This window comes from Lonchura striata, chromosome 7, assembly GCF_046129695.1.
Source record: "Lonchura striata isolate bLonStr1 chromosome 7, bLonStr1.mat, whole genome shotgun sequence".
NCBI lineage: Eukaryota > Metazoa > Chordata > Aves > Passeriformes > Estrildidae > Lonchura > Lonchura striata.
The window spans coordinates 35428912-35446474 of record NC_134609.1 but is presented as its reverse complement, the minus strand read 5'-3'; the positions used below and the strand labels follow the sequence as shown (position 1 = coordinate 35446474).

General features: G+C 40.2%; 1 protein-coding gene across 1 annotated transcript in view; it reads right to left on the bottom strand.

Annotated features, from left to right (window-relative positions):
- CTNNA3 (catenin alpha 3) overlaps window positions 1-17563 on the bottom strand; it is a 412512-nt gene that overhangs the window by 339614 nt on the left and 55335 nt on the right. The gene's annotated exons all lie outside the window — the stretch shown is intronic.

Sequence of the window (17563 nt, the reverse complement as noted above, 5' to 3'; positions counted from 1 at the left end):
AATGAACAAAGTATGTGTAAAACAACCACCATTTTTAGTGTGTCTTACGACTACGAACTGTCTGTGTTTTGTTCGTTTTTAAGCAGTTTTCCTCTGAGAAAACTGTTTTCTCAAAGGAAAACTGCCCTGGAAATTAGCTGTCTTTCCTCCTAGCCATGTCTTTCTTTAGTGGCAATAGAGAAGGACAGAGGCGCACGCAGAGTTAAGGCATTCTGTAACTGTTGCATCTGGACAAATTTCCTCTATTTGTTTCCCTGCCCCAGCAGCCTCCGTCTTGAACACACTGCAGAAAGGAACAGCAGGTCAGGGATACCAGTCCTGCACTCCCGAGAAAGGGGAAGCATGGAAGTTGTGGAAATAAAAAACCTGCTTGAGAGAAGCCACCTTGAGGTGCTTGAGGGGTCTGCTTCCCCTCTGTCTCTACTGTCTACACCATTAAAGCACTCGGGGATCTTATCACACCCATCTTGTTCCTCCCTCCTCCACCCAGACCTCCTTGACACCCTAAAGCCTCCCATCAGCAGAAACAAGGGACACCCAGCTTGCCAGAAGTCCCCAGTCCAATTGAACTGGCTCCAGGAATCAATCACAGGCGCTGCTATTTGGCCAGCTGAAAGTTACAGGCTTTGGAACAATCACAGAGTTGGCATCAGGCTGTATGGAGCCTCCTGTCTCATCCTGTTTTACTACAGACATTTTCCCCTGCTTCTTCTGAATCATGTCCCTTTGAAAATAAAACTAATAGATACTCGTGAAATGGCTTGGGTGAAGGAGACAGTTAAATTCAGAGGAAAAATAAAATAGGGGAAATAGCACATCTGAGCCTGTGGCACCAGATTCAAATGATGAGAAGAGGCACAATGAAGAACGAACAAGTAAATGCATACAAAACTACTCACAGCCTGCCCACAGGCAATCTGAAGTCTATAATTATTTTTCTTTGCATTGCATCAGGCTCTATATGCATTATTTACAAAAGCATCACAGTAGCCACTTCTCACTGCAGGAGTTTTTAAGCTTATGGCTGAAGAGCATTTGATATTAAATGAACCAGTCCTGTATTTTTAAAATCTCATTTACTCCAAGATATGCATTGGACATAGGATTGCATCTTACTTCCTCAGGCTAACTTGGAAATCTTGGGGATATAATAACAAAACAAACAAACAAACAAAAAAAAAATAGCAAACAAAATGAAAGAGATGTAGTCTTAAGCAGGAGTAGACAATAGTTTAACCAACTGATCATCTGAATCAGAAAACTGTTTTCTTCAGTGTATTAACACATAATGTATTTTTAAATTTTTAATAAGCAAATATATAAATGAATCACCACTGTGCAAGAATGATTTTATTGCCCAGTGTGCTCAAATCTAAATGCTACTGCATCTCCAACCTCAGTAAAGCAGCTGCAATTTGTCCAGTGCACTGGACTTGCTCAGAAAAGAAGTGTTATTTAAACACTGACTCTGGTTCTAATTAGTGAATCTATCTTTCCTGCAATTATTACGAGACAGCAGACTGTCCTCTTTTCTCCTGTGCTACAAGGAAGCCACAGATGTAGAGATACAATGGAAAGTCAATGCAACACTTCAGCCTAACTGGCTTCTATTATTAACCATTTCTTACTTTGCCACATCATATGCAAACATTCAAACCCAAAAGCATTTTAAAATTACTTTTTCCCTCTAAAATACTCCTGTCTAACCAGGATTGAGATGTTCATAAGAAAACCAAAACTGGTAAGCCAGTAGCACAAAGTCAGTAAGAGCAGCCAGTGACAGTTTCTGGAAACCTTCAGTAAATTAATGTTTCTGTTTCACACAATACTGTAGAGAGATTCAGAGTCATGGCATTGATAAATTCTCCTACAAAGAGCCCCAGTTTTGTTCAGTCACATGTTAAATTAAAAAAAAAAATACTCAGACCTATGAAATTCATCCCTACTTTGTTGGTTAGCTTTGTTGGTGAGCTTGGTGAGCCCCCAAAGAAGCTGTAGGACCGTTATTCCTTTCCATATTGAGGAAGAAATTATTCCTTGAGATTTTTCATGTGAAAAAGAAGAAACATGCAATAATCTTAGTTTAATCTTTTGCATACATGGACCAAAAATAAACACTAAGATTGAGTGAATTTGCTATCAAAGTTCTGCACATGTGGATTATCAGAATAATGAACTAGTTCTTTGAAGGGGGAAGGTAGTCTCTACAAATATCTGCAGTTCACCCAGCTACTTTACTGCACTTCAGGCTATTTTATTTTTTCTTCATGGTTTATCACCTTCTTCTTATTCCAACTTCTTTTTAGACTAGTGAACATAGTCCACACACTAGAATGTGTTCTTCCACACTAAATCAGTTATGTCTTGTGAGACCAGCTGAGATTAAAGACAATCCCATTTCCAGCCACTGCCAATCCAAGAGACCCTATAGTAACATTTCCCCAGGCTGCTGTCCCAGTCCTTCCAGGACATACTTGTGTCTTCCTTGTATCTGGTTGTCCATGACAAGAATGGAAAATGAATGGAAAATCATAGATTTCCAGCTCTGGATTGTTCCACCTAAACCCAGTGAATGGACAAGAAGACTTTCAAGAATTTGAAAACTACCTTCACTGTTAAGCTTTGACTGCACTACTACAATAAGGAGGAAAAAAAGGAGGGAAAAAAAAAACCCTGTTCTTTATCCCAAATCATACATCTAAGGTTTGACAGCTCAATACACCAGGAAGGCAGCTCCTGTTCACTGAGCATTCCCATCAGCACAGCTCACGGGGGCTGGGATCATCGTGGGTACAAATCACACTGCTGGATTTTGCACCAGCTGCAGCTTCACTGCGCACTGCAGTACCCAGCCTGCTCTCTGCAGAGACAGATATTACTGAACCAAATTCTGTATCCAGGAAAAACACAGGCACACAAACCTCCACAATTTCATGCTACTATTGAAATAGGGGACAAAAGCATTTGTTTTATATCACAGCTTAAACCTGGGCTATAGCATTCAGCTTTCAATCAGAAGTGGCTGCCAAATTGTGCGTAGCTGCTGATTCAAAGACATAATAAAGCTCAAACTCTTCCAAGTGCATTCATGCACTGTTCATCTGGGCAAGGCTCCAGATGATAAATTTCTTAAGTATTGTCGTCCTTTTCAGTGGAAGAAAGTATCTCACCAACAAAAGCAAGTGAAAAACGCCTCGGGGTGACACTGACAGGAGATCTCCCTCAGTTCTGCCAAGGGAACGCTTGTCTACACACCTGTTAGAGCTTGCACCCCTCAGGGCTCTGCCCAGCCTCAGCTGGGAGCTGCACCCACACCCCACCCGGGCCCTGCAGCCCCAGTTCCACACGGTTTGGGACCTCCTGTCCCTCTCCAAGCCATGCCACAGGGGTGCCAGGCTCCTGGGACCTCCAGTCCCTCTCCAAGCCATGCCACAGGGATGCCAGGCTCCTGGGACCTCCAGTCCCTCTCCAAGCCATGCCACAGGGGTGCCAGGCTGCAGCTCAGCCACAGCTGCCCCTGCCAGTCTGACCTCCTGAGCTCCAGCTGGTGCAGTCACCAGGGCATTTCTGAGACAGCCCTGGGCTCTCACCCATGGACTGACCTCCCAGCTTGTCCTGGGAGCTGCCTCATCACCCCAAACCTCCCTGAGGACCTGACTGTGGCTGAGCCTGGCTGCAGCAGCTGGCACACCCAGCTCCTGCCCATGTCCATGTCTGGCTGCTGAAGCCCTTCCTCAGGGACCATCCCACAGCACCTTTTTCAGATAAGCATTTGCCATTAGCAGGGATCATCTGGTATCAGCTTCATCATAAACCTGACCCTGCCTGCTCTACAAAATACTCAATTTGCCAAGTTGCAAACAGCATGACCTGGTGGCTCCTTTCTTCCACGTAAGGCTTTTAAATACCTCTGAACTGATGACATATACAAAAAAAGAGACACAAACAGTGGGGAAAACACCTGGCAGGACAAAGGCTTTGTTAGCACAAATGAAACACCACTAGATGATAGAGCTGTGCTACACTGACCAAAGGTTCCCTTACATGCATTTACAGCAATTTAAACACCATTCAACCTATCCTTACCAAGCATGATCATAGTATGTGCTTGACTGTGAGGAATTCCAAGCTAACTTTTTAATACAAAAGTCTTACCTGGTCTCTAAACTCATTTTTAATGACATGAGAAATCATCGGCAGTTCTTAGTGTCTCATGGTATCACTATCCTACAGCATGTATAGGGCACAGAAACACCATAAGCACATACAAGATACAGACTGTATGGCCAAAACTGTAGGCAGTTTGCATCACATGCATGAATACACAAAATATCAAGTGTTACAGTACAAATGCATATCAGTGTTACCATAAGCCTAAGCTTTCAGTAATATCCCCTGTCTCTAAGGCAACGCAGCAGTCTTTATGAAACCATAACTGAGAGCAGGCAGGGAAGGGATCCACAGGACTGAGGTTCCCAGCAGGACTTGCTCTCTGTATCAATACATATTTACTACTCATCATACAGGAGTGATATAAAATACCACAGAGCAGCAAAGTTACCTCATACAAAGCCATGACTGGATAACACCCCTGCTCTTGCAATTTACTGAAGTCTTCCAGGAATTTGTTATTCAGACAGGGAAGGATGCAGTTTCTTTTGATGATTTAGTTGCATCAGATTGCAACTACTGCACAATACTGTCTCCCCCATGCTCTGGCAACTTCCACCCCATTTACTGATGATGGAGCAATCCTTGCTGCCACTTCTCTATCTGCTATTTCAGGATCTGGTCCTGCACTCCAATACCCTGCTGTTATCCTGCAGTCTCCTAGATGAAGTAGCTGATTTGGGAAGGTAGCAAAGCAGTTTTTTCCCTATAAGAATTAATATATTAGCTCACAAAGTTCTTCACCTAGTACAGCTACAGTCACATTTGCCACCAGTGAGCTTGCCTAGAACTAGAGCAGGAAGCATTCATCAAGGAGAGAGCTCAGAAGGTAGGAAACCTTCAGAAGGTCTTATCACATCTGGAAGCTTTAACTAAGCCGTTAAAGCTTTCAGGAAATGTTCTGGCCTGGACTTTTTTCAATGGAAGATGACTCACTGAAAAATGCAGCAGAATGGCCTTCATCCACAACTATTCTCCCATTATTTTATTAAGCTCTCACAACACCATATGTTACCTTCTTTTCTGAAGTTTTAAAATTAGAAGGGATTTGGGGACATTTACTGGATTGAAAACTTGTTTCTTTCTCTGCCTTAGTGGTATTAGGTTACCTACAAACAGCCTAAGTAAATTATTACTGCTGGCAGATCACTTCATACAAGGTCCACAACCAATTTCACTGATACAGTTTAACAGACAACAAACAACTCTTACACATTTAGCTTGTTCAAGTCATCTTTTCATGTAAGTGATCATGAACAAGTGATCAAGAACATATTACATATGCCACAAAGAGTTCAGGATCTCTTCTCCAGTATCAGCTCCAGTTCCCCCGGTACAAATTTCTCTTCATTTCAAGCAGAACAAGCAGTTTTCCTTGATTTATTGTCTTATTATGAAAGATGGGAAATCACCAGCAATAAACAGGTACAGCACTTATACACAGCAGTCTGTTCCACCTGCTTTCTCCTCACAGATTATATGCTCAATAAATCTTCGTGGCCTTTACCCCAATTCTTCTGTCAAAATCCTGGTAGTTAAACTCTTTTTAATATTAATTATAAATACTTCTGAAATATTCAAAATAATGTAATTTTCTTTTTTCTAATTAAAAAACCTCCCCCAACTAAAACAAGCTGAATCACGTAAATCAGTGACAGCCTCCTACAGCCTAAGATGAACCCAAACCAAACTGCAGGGAATATTAAGTGTCTCCAACTTGCAGACACGTCCGATTGACGTGTGTAAAGAGCATCACTCAAGCAAACACCACTGAAGTGCTAATCCATCAAAACAGGCTTATTAGCATTACCAATTTCAGCAATGTTAACAGCAGGGTTTGTTTTCACTGCTCAGCTGAAACTGCAAAATGAGCTGCTTTCAAGTATTTATCATGGACAATTCCCCCTTTTTTTTTTTCCCTGTATATCAATTTAAGTTTTTTAATTTTGGTTTCTGCATACCTTGCAAACGCTATCAGAACAGAAACTCAGAGAGAGAAAGAAGCAGCCATTAAGCCCTTGAGCTCTGAACTGAATGTTAATGCATTATATGTGATAGATTTAATACAGAACTGAGAATAAATGACTTCCAGCAGCTGCACTCTAGACCTATAAATTGCTGTGAGTACTACAAAACCCATACAGAGGAAGAACAACTGTATAATTTATAGCATCACTATCTGTCAAGAAATGCTGCAAATACAGAACTTGATTTCTTCCTTTTAACATTCCTATTAAAATTAGAAATTATCCTTACATAGATGCCATTTAGATAAGAAATTTTATTCATCTTCCCTGGTGACACATCAGTGCAGAACACCATTTAATTCTTACCACTGTTAAACTGAATTCAAAAAGTATAAACACCAAAAGAGTTTGATAAAATAAACACTCAACAAGCTGAGGATTAGCTTATGTTTTACATAGGAAATGCTTTGAGAAGATGAGAAAAGGGCAGCATTCTGATGAGACTGTTTACACTACACAGCAGGCACATGCCACACAAAGCCACAGCGGCAAATCTTACAGGCAAAGGTTTACACAGTTGGATTTTTCTCAGGCTGCATCCTGACCAACAGTACTGACAGGCACCATGTCCCACAGTCCTATTGCTCCTGATGCTTCAGAGCAGTCTGTAACCCCTCCACAGCACAGTGCCCAGCCCGAGACCCAATATACTGTAAATACATAACAGTAGCTATAGAAATAGAATCGACTGTAACTGGTATCTACAAACTGCACAACGTCATTCATTTTATGGAAACATTTCCAAATTCTGGGTCCCAAATTCACATATCCACTCAAGAGCTATAAATGGTTGCTAATTTGTGGACACCAAACAAGGGATTGTTTAGGGATGAAGCAGATCTGAATATTTCACTAAGGAAGTACCTTCCATCAGCTTGTGCATGCAAATCAGCAAAGGAGAAGAACTTCTGACATTTTCTAGACAACAAACACTGTAACAGTTGTTTTTACTGAAACAAACAAACAAACACACACCCACACAATCTCTATTAACATCCTTACTAACACAAGTCATTTCAAAATCCATGGAGCCACAAGGATTCTGTTTTGCTGAAGACATTGCAAACAGCTCCAGGACTGAGATCAGTATGGGACTGCATTGCCTGGTACATTTATTAACTTAAGAGACAATTGTCTGTTAACAGTGGTTTAAACCTCCTATTTAAATTATAAGTCAGCTTCAAATTTTTATAGTTGAACTGACCAAACCTTTACAGTTTTAATTGACTCAATGACTTCCAGGTCTCCCCAAAATGCATTTTTTATGTAGCAGTAAAGTAGGTAAATGCTGTTTCCTTGATCTCTAAATAGGTAAGAAATAAGGTGTTCAAGTTCCATGAAAAAATCCAGCTGAGGCATACTGGTCTGAAATAAGGCCTTTCATTACAATTTTTGTTGCAGAAAGTCAGAAGTTTCAATACATAATTTCCATTTTCCTAAACCAAATGCCCTATCAGAGGTTCAGTCATATAAAAGCCCTTCAGTCTGGTCAGAACTCAGCTTTACCCCTGTGTCAGACACAGAACGCTAAAAACAAAGCCTGTTTGTAAGTATTATCTCACATGGCATTATTTTAATTGATCTTCCCACCCCCCACCCCCCCCCCCCCCATCCCCTCTCCACACAGAACTTCAAGTTCCAGTAAAGTTTGGAGAAACTTAATAACAAAAAAATTGCAGGTGAGAAAATAAGTCTGAAAAAAATTGGCTTACTTTGCACTGAGTTGTGTAACATTTTCCATTACAAAACCCCTGCTTTCACCGGTTCCTAATTTTGACAAATTAATAGGTTGGGCTAAAACTTCTCACATCAGATCTTTGAAAAGGGCTGTTGATTTTTCCTTATTTGATGGGGTTTTTTGTTCAGAGAAAACATGGGTTCAAGCACTTTCAGGTTAAAGGCTGTGGAAAGCATTCTCCCCATCTTAATAAAGCCTGAGCAGCATTTCCTGTAGAAAATACACTATCTGTGGGTTATTTTGGAACAATTGATTTAAGATTTGGTTCCTTTGATATCATGTGAAGTTGAAATAGCAATAATAAATATAAAGCACAAAACACTACAAAGTAATGGTCAGAGAGAAGAAAACTCAGGATCCATGGTCCTGAGGGACTGCTCTGACAGGATGCACAAGGTGAAAGAGCAGAAACAGCATCCCCAGCTCTTCCCTATTTATTTGTCCAACTGAGAATACTTCTTAACTTTAACTCTGTGTCACAAACTCAATGTGAAAAAGCAATTTTCTCTAAATTGGTTTTAAAAACTCTTCTTAAAGAAAGTAAGTTATTCCTCCCTACTAATTATAAGCCTTGGTATTGAAGCAATCACATACTATTCTTCCAATTACTCACTCAGTGCAAAACTTGGCTATTTTGCACAGAATTGAAGCAAAATTGTACAGAATTAAAGCAATTCTCTGTAATTGCCACATTAAAGTCTTTGGAGGCCTGATGGATTTTTTTTTTTCGCTTCTATTTTTTCTCTTCTATTTTTTCAGTCTACATCTCACCAAAGCCTACTCACCACCAGTAGGCACATTTCTTACTCCTCACCTGATGATTTACAGTCTTCTGGCAAAACGTTGGCCAGTGCTGTGGAGTGCTCCATCAGGAGCCTGCAAAGAGCCCCTGCGCTGCTCCCTCCTGCAGCCCTGGGCAGCTCTCGTGCACAGCACCCTCCTTGCTGAGCTTGGGGGAGGAAGGGCTCCACACCGATGTGGGCACATCACACAGCAGCAGCTTCTTCATTCACCAGACACTGCCTAAAAAAGGAGTTTCCTTCAGCCCTCACAGACTCTCCACACGCTCTTGAGAATAAGAGACTGACTGTCAGACCTTGCATCCAAATCATATTACAGGAAGGAAAATTTGAAGGGAAAAATACTTGCAGAGAACAGACTAAGGAGGAAGAGGATATGGATGAAAACTAAGTTACAGAGCAGGGATGCTAAATGAAGGGAAGAGGTAGGGGACTCCTTAAAGACACCAAGCAGAAGGAACATCAGGTATGGCAGAGCAACTGAGCAGGTATGGCAGAGCACCACACATGGTCATCTTGGGCAGCCCGAGATCTTCTCAGGGCATGGGATTTGACAGGTGAGCACAGCAGCCCCTCCTGCCCAGGAGGAGAAAGGCATTCCAACATCCCCAAGTCACAGAACACAGAAAGCTCAGTTCCTCTGGCCCATCTCCCTCTGCACAAGACTTTTTGTCTCTCCAGCTGTGTGTCAAAGAAGAAAATAACATTTGGTAGACAGGAACAGAGGTCAGCACGCAGCACTGAAACTACTCCCAGAAAATAATGTAGTGTTTTAGATTTCACCTAGGAAGGCCCCATTAGAAAAAACGAGGCTAAGAAAGTAAGCCTGTGCAGAACCAGATTTCCCAAGACCAAATAATTTCTCACATGTAAATACTTAAATACTTAATTTTTTCCCATTTCATACTTAGCTTCATGTGTCCAGCAAGGGCTGCATGCTCAAGCATCATGACTTTGTGCTACTGTGAGCTTCTCACGAGCAGCCACTCTGAGATGAATCCCACATTGCCAATGATCCCATAGTTTTACAGTGTCACAATCTGATTAAACACAGATTACATCAAAAATCTTCTCAAACCAAGTGGGAAGTAGTAAATAAGCCTTTGCAAAAATGTGAATAAATGACCACAACATAAACATCAACAGTCTTCTTTTATATTTCTGGATCTGCTCTTTTAAGAGTTGACTTAGACATTTCTTTCATTGACTAGCTAAGTATTGCCCAATTAGTTTCAATGTAATTACTTTCCTCTCATTACAGTCTCAAGTCTTTTGTTTGCAGTACACTCACAAATCCCAAGGCTTACAAGTATTTATAGTACTTTTCACTTACAATTCTGGATGAGTGTTGCAATTTCTCGGGTTGCTGAGACATATCATCTCATAGTTTCAGGACTGTGAATTCCATTTATATAAAAACTGCAGTAGAGTTCTTTTGTCTTGCAAAGTTTATTTAACATGAAAATAACCTTTCTGAAATGTCTCCTTTCTTCTAGATCATTCTTGTGACATATTAATGCAGCATTAAAACTTTTTTTGTAAGACAATACCTCACTGTTAAAATGATAAATCACACTCAATGACTACCTAATCAATTTACTTTTTAGATTATTGTTAGAACATAGTTTCTGAAAAGTGAACAGAATTTTTAAAAAGTGCAATCCTTCAGAGACCTGATCTTCCAAACTAAGAAGCATAACTGCCACCTGAAAGGGAACAAATCTTTTGTATTTCATTATAATAGTCAATTTTTGCACAATATTGAAGACATTATTCTTGCTCAGGGAAAAAGTTCCAACATTTCTAATATAAATTTCTTTCAGCAGGAACGTGAGATGAGTTGCGTAACTGTATATTTTAAAAGTAAGCTTCCTTGATGTCCTCCCATAGTGGATTTGAAGTTGGTGGCCCACTCAGAGCTGATGTTGCAGAATGGGAGTAAGAGCAGAGATGAAGATGTCCCTCCTCCAGCTGGCTGTGGGACTGAGAGCAGCACCAGGCCCAGAGCCTCAGCACACAGGCACTGGGAATCCAGCAGGAGGGACACAGGGATCAGCAACAGCTCCTGTCCTTCACAGGTAAGGCAAACGTGGGAAGGAGCACATCAGCATGGCAGCAGAGGAACCATCGCTCCAGCCACACATTCAGCTTCATGTTCTCACCATCAGGCCAGGGGGAGAAAGGAACGGAATAGGAGGAAGCAGGAAGTGGCTGGGGCTGCAGCAATCTTTGGAAGGCTTGCTAAACACACATGCCATTCTCAGGACATCAATAATGGTAACAGTAAAAATCAAAGAAACGTCACTCCTTTTAACAATTACAGAATGGAAGAACAGCAGCTGGCACGGGAGCAGCTAAGGGAGAAGGAAGGAGCAGTGTCCCAAAGAGAGGAGCAGCCAGCCAGGCTCCTGCCAGCCCCACCTGCCTGTAGGCTGCCCTGGGCACAGAGCACTCACCCCATGGCACGGGAGGGGAGGGGGCTGCACGCAGACTCCAAACACCCCGGCAGGCTGCACACTCCTGCCCTCCAAGCATTTCCCACACTAAGCAAACATCAGGAAAACCTGCTCCTATCTCATTCCAAGCCATATATTTCCTGCCTTCGGGGGTTCTTTCTGCATCGTTGGGAGTTTTTTTAGAGAGCTTTTTGTTCTGCTTGAGGCTTTTCTGTCATTTTGGGTTGCATTGCTTGGGTTTTTTGGGAACCATCCTCTGAAACCAAATAAATTTGTTTCAATTGCCCAAGTCTTCAATATAATTTTAATGTTCTTCATCACACGTTCTCTCTACAGAATTATCACCAAACTGGAAACTTTAAAAGTGTAAAAAGCGTAGCACGGAAAACATTCTCCTGTTAAACCGTCATACACTAACAGCAACAACAACAACAAAAAAAACACCCAAAAAAGCTATTTAACAAGTGTATACACCTGCATTCTGTATACTTACTCATCTTACAACACCCACACAGCAGCTGTGGCATGTCTGTTATTAACTATTTTTCCTGCTTCTTAGACACTCTTCCTCCAACTTAGACAAAAATAATTTGTCCTTGTTAAACAGTCACAGAATGACAACTTCTAGATTTAAAATTAGTCTCATCAATCATTTCAGCACAGAAAAATGCCCCAAATTCAAAACATTTGAAATTCTATTGAACAGTGTATTAAACAACTAGCCCTGAAAACTCAGGTTTGTGGAAGTCACTGAAGTGTGTTCACATCTGCTGCTGATTCAGCCTGTTAATGCCACAGTAATAGAAAACTGCCAAAAAGCCAACCACATAATAACAATTGCCCTGGAAAACAATTTTGGTAATTACAGTCTTCTCAAGATAATCAAGTAAAAAGCAATTTACAATCTCTATAAGATGATTTTTTTCCTAACACAACAAAATTATTTCCATAGAGCACTTGGATGTTGCATTCAATAGGTGCTACACTGCAAGGAATCTTCCTGATCATTCATGACCATTTACAGTAATTACACAACACGCAGCAAAAAAAGATATAAATTTTATCTTACCTGGTTAAACTCGCAGCTTCACTAAGTTACAAGAATAGTGGTGCAAGTGGATCTACATGCCACTAATGATGTAGTGGATCTACAGGCAATTAGCATGAGAAAACTACATAGCAAACTAGCAACATATTACATGGAAGAGGAGCAGAGCTCATTATCCACCTGAAGTGTTCAGGCACTCTTCCCTCCCTGGCTGCTGCAGGGGCAGCACTGCTGCACGAGTGTGGAACTGTGCAGAGCGCCTGGACGAGAAAATCCCACCAGAGAAACTTCTGGGTCACACTGGCTATGCAAGAGACTTCAGTCTTGCTGTAAGCTTGGAAGAACTGCAACACTCCCTACAGCCCTCTGGAAATAATGGGACAATTATCATTACTCCCAAATGAGGCTACTTGACTTTCCCAACACAGACTGCAGGTTTCCTCCTCCTTCCCCTGAGAGCACCACAGTGTGAAAAATCTTGTTAATAACATCAGCCCTTCAGTGGAACCTACAGGGACTCATTAGAAGCTCCTGGAAAGCTCTGCAGAGGGGCAGCTCCAAAAAGCCCTGTATTCTGTCTAAAATACGCCTGTTGTTCCCCTGCCAAAAAATCACCTGGAATGAAAGCTCCCTAAACTCCAGCCTGCTCCAAGGGAGACATGGGTGAGGTTAATGCTGGGGAACCAGGGAGAGCTCTGACCTTCAACATCTGAAGTCATTTCTCTTCTGATTAGAAGAGGGCCTAGAGTGAAGGAACCACCCAGAACTCTTCTCTGAGGTGGAAACCCAGACTGAAACAATGCCTGCCTAGCTCCATGTTTCCCCAGATTTTCACTTCTCAATGTTCTTTACATACAGAGAACAAGAGAAAATAAGAACTCCAGAGGATAAATCAGTAAAATAAGTTTTAGCTAATTTTGATGTGGGAAAAAAAACTGCTTCAAAAACAGATTAATTCACCTCTTAAAGAGAGCAGACCCAAAAGATGAATGTGACTGCTCTCTTGCTCTTTGTAAGAGCTCCTTATCAATACACAGACCAATGTCCTGGCCTATTGGTCCCTGTCAAGCTCAGACTCAGTTCCCACACACAGGGCACCAATCCAGGAGAAATTGAAGAGAATGACTAAGCTTTTAATCATTGAGCTGGAAACAACACCAGCCACAGCATGACCTTCAAATGAGAATTAATTTATATTCAAAGAACTGACCCAAACTTCACCATTCGGTTAAGTAATAATTTATTTGGCAGTTCCTCTCCAGGGAAACGTACAGAATTTTCCCACAGACTATCTATCTATCTATTCATTGAGACTGGAGAAAACTCTTCCAAAGCCATTAAAACCCTTTTTTTTCTGCAAGGAGCATTTTTTAGGAATAAGTTCTCTAAGATAAAAAAGGGACTTGATTCATGAGGTACTTTGTGCCTACTCACTACTGAGATCACGCTCTTACTCAGGCTCTGATTCAGCAAATGCCCACAGAAGTGACTCGGAAAACATGAGTGACACCACCAGCCTCCGTGGGACTAGAGACATACCTGGTGTTTAATTCAAAATAATTCTGATGTGGGCGTTGGTAGACTAATAAATGGGCAGACTGTCAGTAGAACAGAGAACAGCTGTTATGTGTTATCTCTAATCATCAGAAAAAAGTAAGATTTGAACCTCTGGACTTCAAACAAGGGCCCCATACACTAGTATCAAATACTTGGACTGTACAGTTCATCAAATACCATATGTCAAAAATCAAATACTCTAATAAAGTCTTCCTAGTCAGTAACAAATCCTAAAAGAATATTCATTCTATCACTTAGAAAATGCTCAGCATTTTCCAGATTCTTCTACTTTATAAAAGGTTAAATATTTGATCTTTTTAAAGGAATGCAAGGCTTCAAATTGATAGTTGGCACAAACCACAAAGCAAACAGCTCATTAGAAATACCACAGGTAACAAGTTTATCACCTTTCTGTTGTTCAGTCAATAAGGAAAAACTGACATTTAACTGAAATGAATAGAAGGCATTAGCTTTTCATGAGTAGACAATTCATGATACCAGTTATGAGAAAGCGAGGAACCAAATGATCACAACATGGTGTACTTAACACAGCCAACAAATCAAAGCAGCCTGTCTTGTATACAAAAAACCCCAGAAACAGTCAAAATTAAACTGCCTTATTTTCCACTTTCCACATGACTGCTCTGTATCTCCAATTCTTACAGCCAGAGATACCTTTTTTGTCAGGAATATGGTTGTATATACTTGCACCAATAGATTAACTTCTGTAGGACTCACTACTCCAACCCTGTAAACCTTTCTGAAACCTCTTTGCTTTCAGTTCTGTGGTGAAATATGCAGTTAAAGGAGGACAGGAGTGTTAGGATAATAGCTATACATAACTACTTTCTCTATTTATGTCATCCACAGTTCTCTAAATCACATGGATGTGTGCTCTGAAGAATATTATACTCTTGTATTTGCAGTTTACTATCACAGTAAAGATCAAATGGAGAAGCTACAGTTGGCTAAATTACACTATGCCACTGCTTCATTAAGAAGTTTTATGCACAGTCATGTTGTAATGATTTACTCACAATATTAAATCATTAAAGAAAAAAAAAAAAGCCTTACTATACTCAGAAATATTCAAATGGGTAACAAGCTAAAAAAAACATTTAGTAACGCATTTAGTCTTCATTTTAAGTCAGAGAATTTCTGAATAATTCCATTTTCTCAGTTTCATCATCAAAAATATTTGCTAAGGACAGTCAGCAAAAACATTTAATTTGTTGCAGCTGCTCCAGTGCCAAGCAAAAACACATATGAATGAATAAACAGGCTAAGGCCACAGAGGAGGCATGCCATTGTAAATTAGGCTAAATACAAATAATGAAGCTACTACATCCAGGATGCCTCTGGACTCACACATTTTACTCTGCCATGGTGCCATTTTGCTTAGTTTTGTACTTCACCAAAATAAAAATTATGCCCTTGGAGAAAGATGACTTGGGCAAACATGGAGTGACCTATGACATACAGTCATATGACATTCTCATGGGAGAAACTGAGAGAAAAAGACCAAATGGATTAATCATCAAAAATTTCCTTCCCTTCTTAGGAGAATGAAGGTAGCCTATTCAAAATAGAAATTCCATCAAATACCAGAACTAAATATAAAAGAATAAGTCAAACACATAAAGGACAAATATCACCACTAGCAAAACATGAAAAATAAATTGAATTAGCCAGGGATACCAAACACTGCAAGAAAAGTGCTGGAAACATTGATAGAGTAGGAAGAAGTTGATGTAAACCTACGTATGCTGGAGCACTGAATGGAAATCTCTAGTCAGTCTTCTTTGAAAGATAAATTCACTGATTTTTTTTTTCCAGACATTATTTCAAAGGTCAGTTGCAATCATAACTTAAAAACAAGAAAGAATGTAAGATTTCATATTAATACTGGAAAATAACACACTGATGAATATTTAAGACAACCTGGTATGTTTCAAATTGCCTAAACCTGTTTAGTTTCATTCCATCCTACCCTGATCGAGCCCAAGAGTTGCAAGTGATTCACCTGAGACCCTGCTGGAATACTGATGAGGTAATTAGAAAACTAGGGAAAAATAATATATCCTTAAAGTGAAGATTCCACAAAAAGAGGAAAGCAGGGAAGAGCAATGGAATACAAGTCTTACTATAACTTTTTCAAAGAAAAATTCACTGCAATCACAGAAAAAGAAAACTGAAAGTAAGTTACAGTAATTTGGGCTGGCTCAAGTAATCTCCTTTCTTTCTCTAACAGGACCAGGGAGTGTGACTAAAAGGAGATGGCAATAATGTTTGTCATTTCTCTAGCATGTCTTTTAACCCCAGGACAAGGGAGGTTCAGGAAGCAGGTTCATGCTCTAAATGAAATCAGTGTAAGGACTGTATAAAAACATCATCAGGGAAAACATCCTGGAATAGACAATGAAGGACAACAATCAAATGGAAATTTGTATTAAATTAAAGCTTTCTTCTGCAATTGGAAAAAACCCTAAATATTTTCAACCAAGGTTATGAAAAAGAGAGAAAGCTGAAGGAGAAAACAAAGATTACAAAGGGCAAGATGAAAACTGCAGCAGTCTCAACAACCAGCATAAGCAGACCTACACCTAAAAGCCATTTAAAACCATACATTTCAATATGCACAAATGTTAATACTCAAATTGGAAAAAACAAACTGCTGGCTATATTGCAGTCCTACCAAAAAAGAACCAAAACAGAGAATTCACATCTTAATGCAACGGGAAACATGCTGCCCTGTTTTAAATCCATCTCCAATTCTGCCTGAAACGAACAATATTGTAAAGAAGTGAATTAATAGATTGGAGCCTGCAGAAACATCTGGTTACCTTTCATCATCTTTAACAATGATAAATCCACAGCTGAAGTGATGTGGAATAGTTGTGGGCAATACAAACCCTGGTCTCTGCTGCTGTAAAAAAATCTTTCCGAAAAAAGAGGGGAGGAGAGCACTGGATACACACGAGAGTCCTTAAAAAAAAAAAAGCACTTGGATTTAGAGAAATGAAGAAACTGAGGCTGCAAAGAAATAAGTTACAAAAATTGTGGGTCATTTTCAAGTATATAAAAAGGAATTGAATCATCTGTTCTCTGTGGACAGGAGAAAAAACACAAATATTTAAATGAAAGTAAGGAAAACAAATAAAGGGGAAATACTTTAACAAGAAGGATAGTGAAATACCAGTACAGATTGCACTGAGAAGTTGCAGCACACATAGGGATAGACATTCTACAGAAAAAAAATCCAACTGGTGAAACTGCTCTCTCATATATAATTCTGGTTTGGGATGCATGGATTCTGGAAGACTTCCTGTGCTCCTTTCACACCTACTATTCTGATTCTATGAACACACATTTTGAAACATATCAAATATCACAACTCTCTACCAGACTAAGCAAAGAGAGATTTCACAACTAGTACAGAAGGAAACGTGTCTGACTAACAGAAGAGAGTTACAAAGGCATAGAGGTTTTCATTATGGGTCAGTAAATTGATCTCAGTTATTTTGGCTGTGACCAAAGCAAGTCTTGTAGAGACTTGTGTGAAAGTATCAGGCACATTGTCAGAACAAGCCAGAAGCACGCAGGGTCTGTGCTTTGTGCTTCTGCACTGCTGTGCAGACACACAGACAGTTTTGGGGCTGAACAGACCCCAGCACATGAGTTTTGCTCAATGCAGCAACTCACACAGTTCTAAATTAAATGCTGCAAAACACAGCAATTATAACTAATCTCATGAGTAAGCCGCAGAT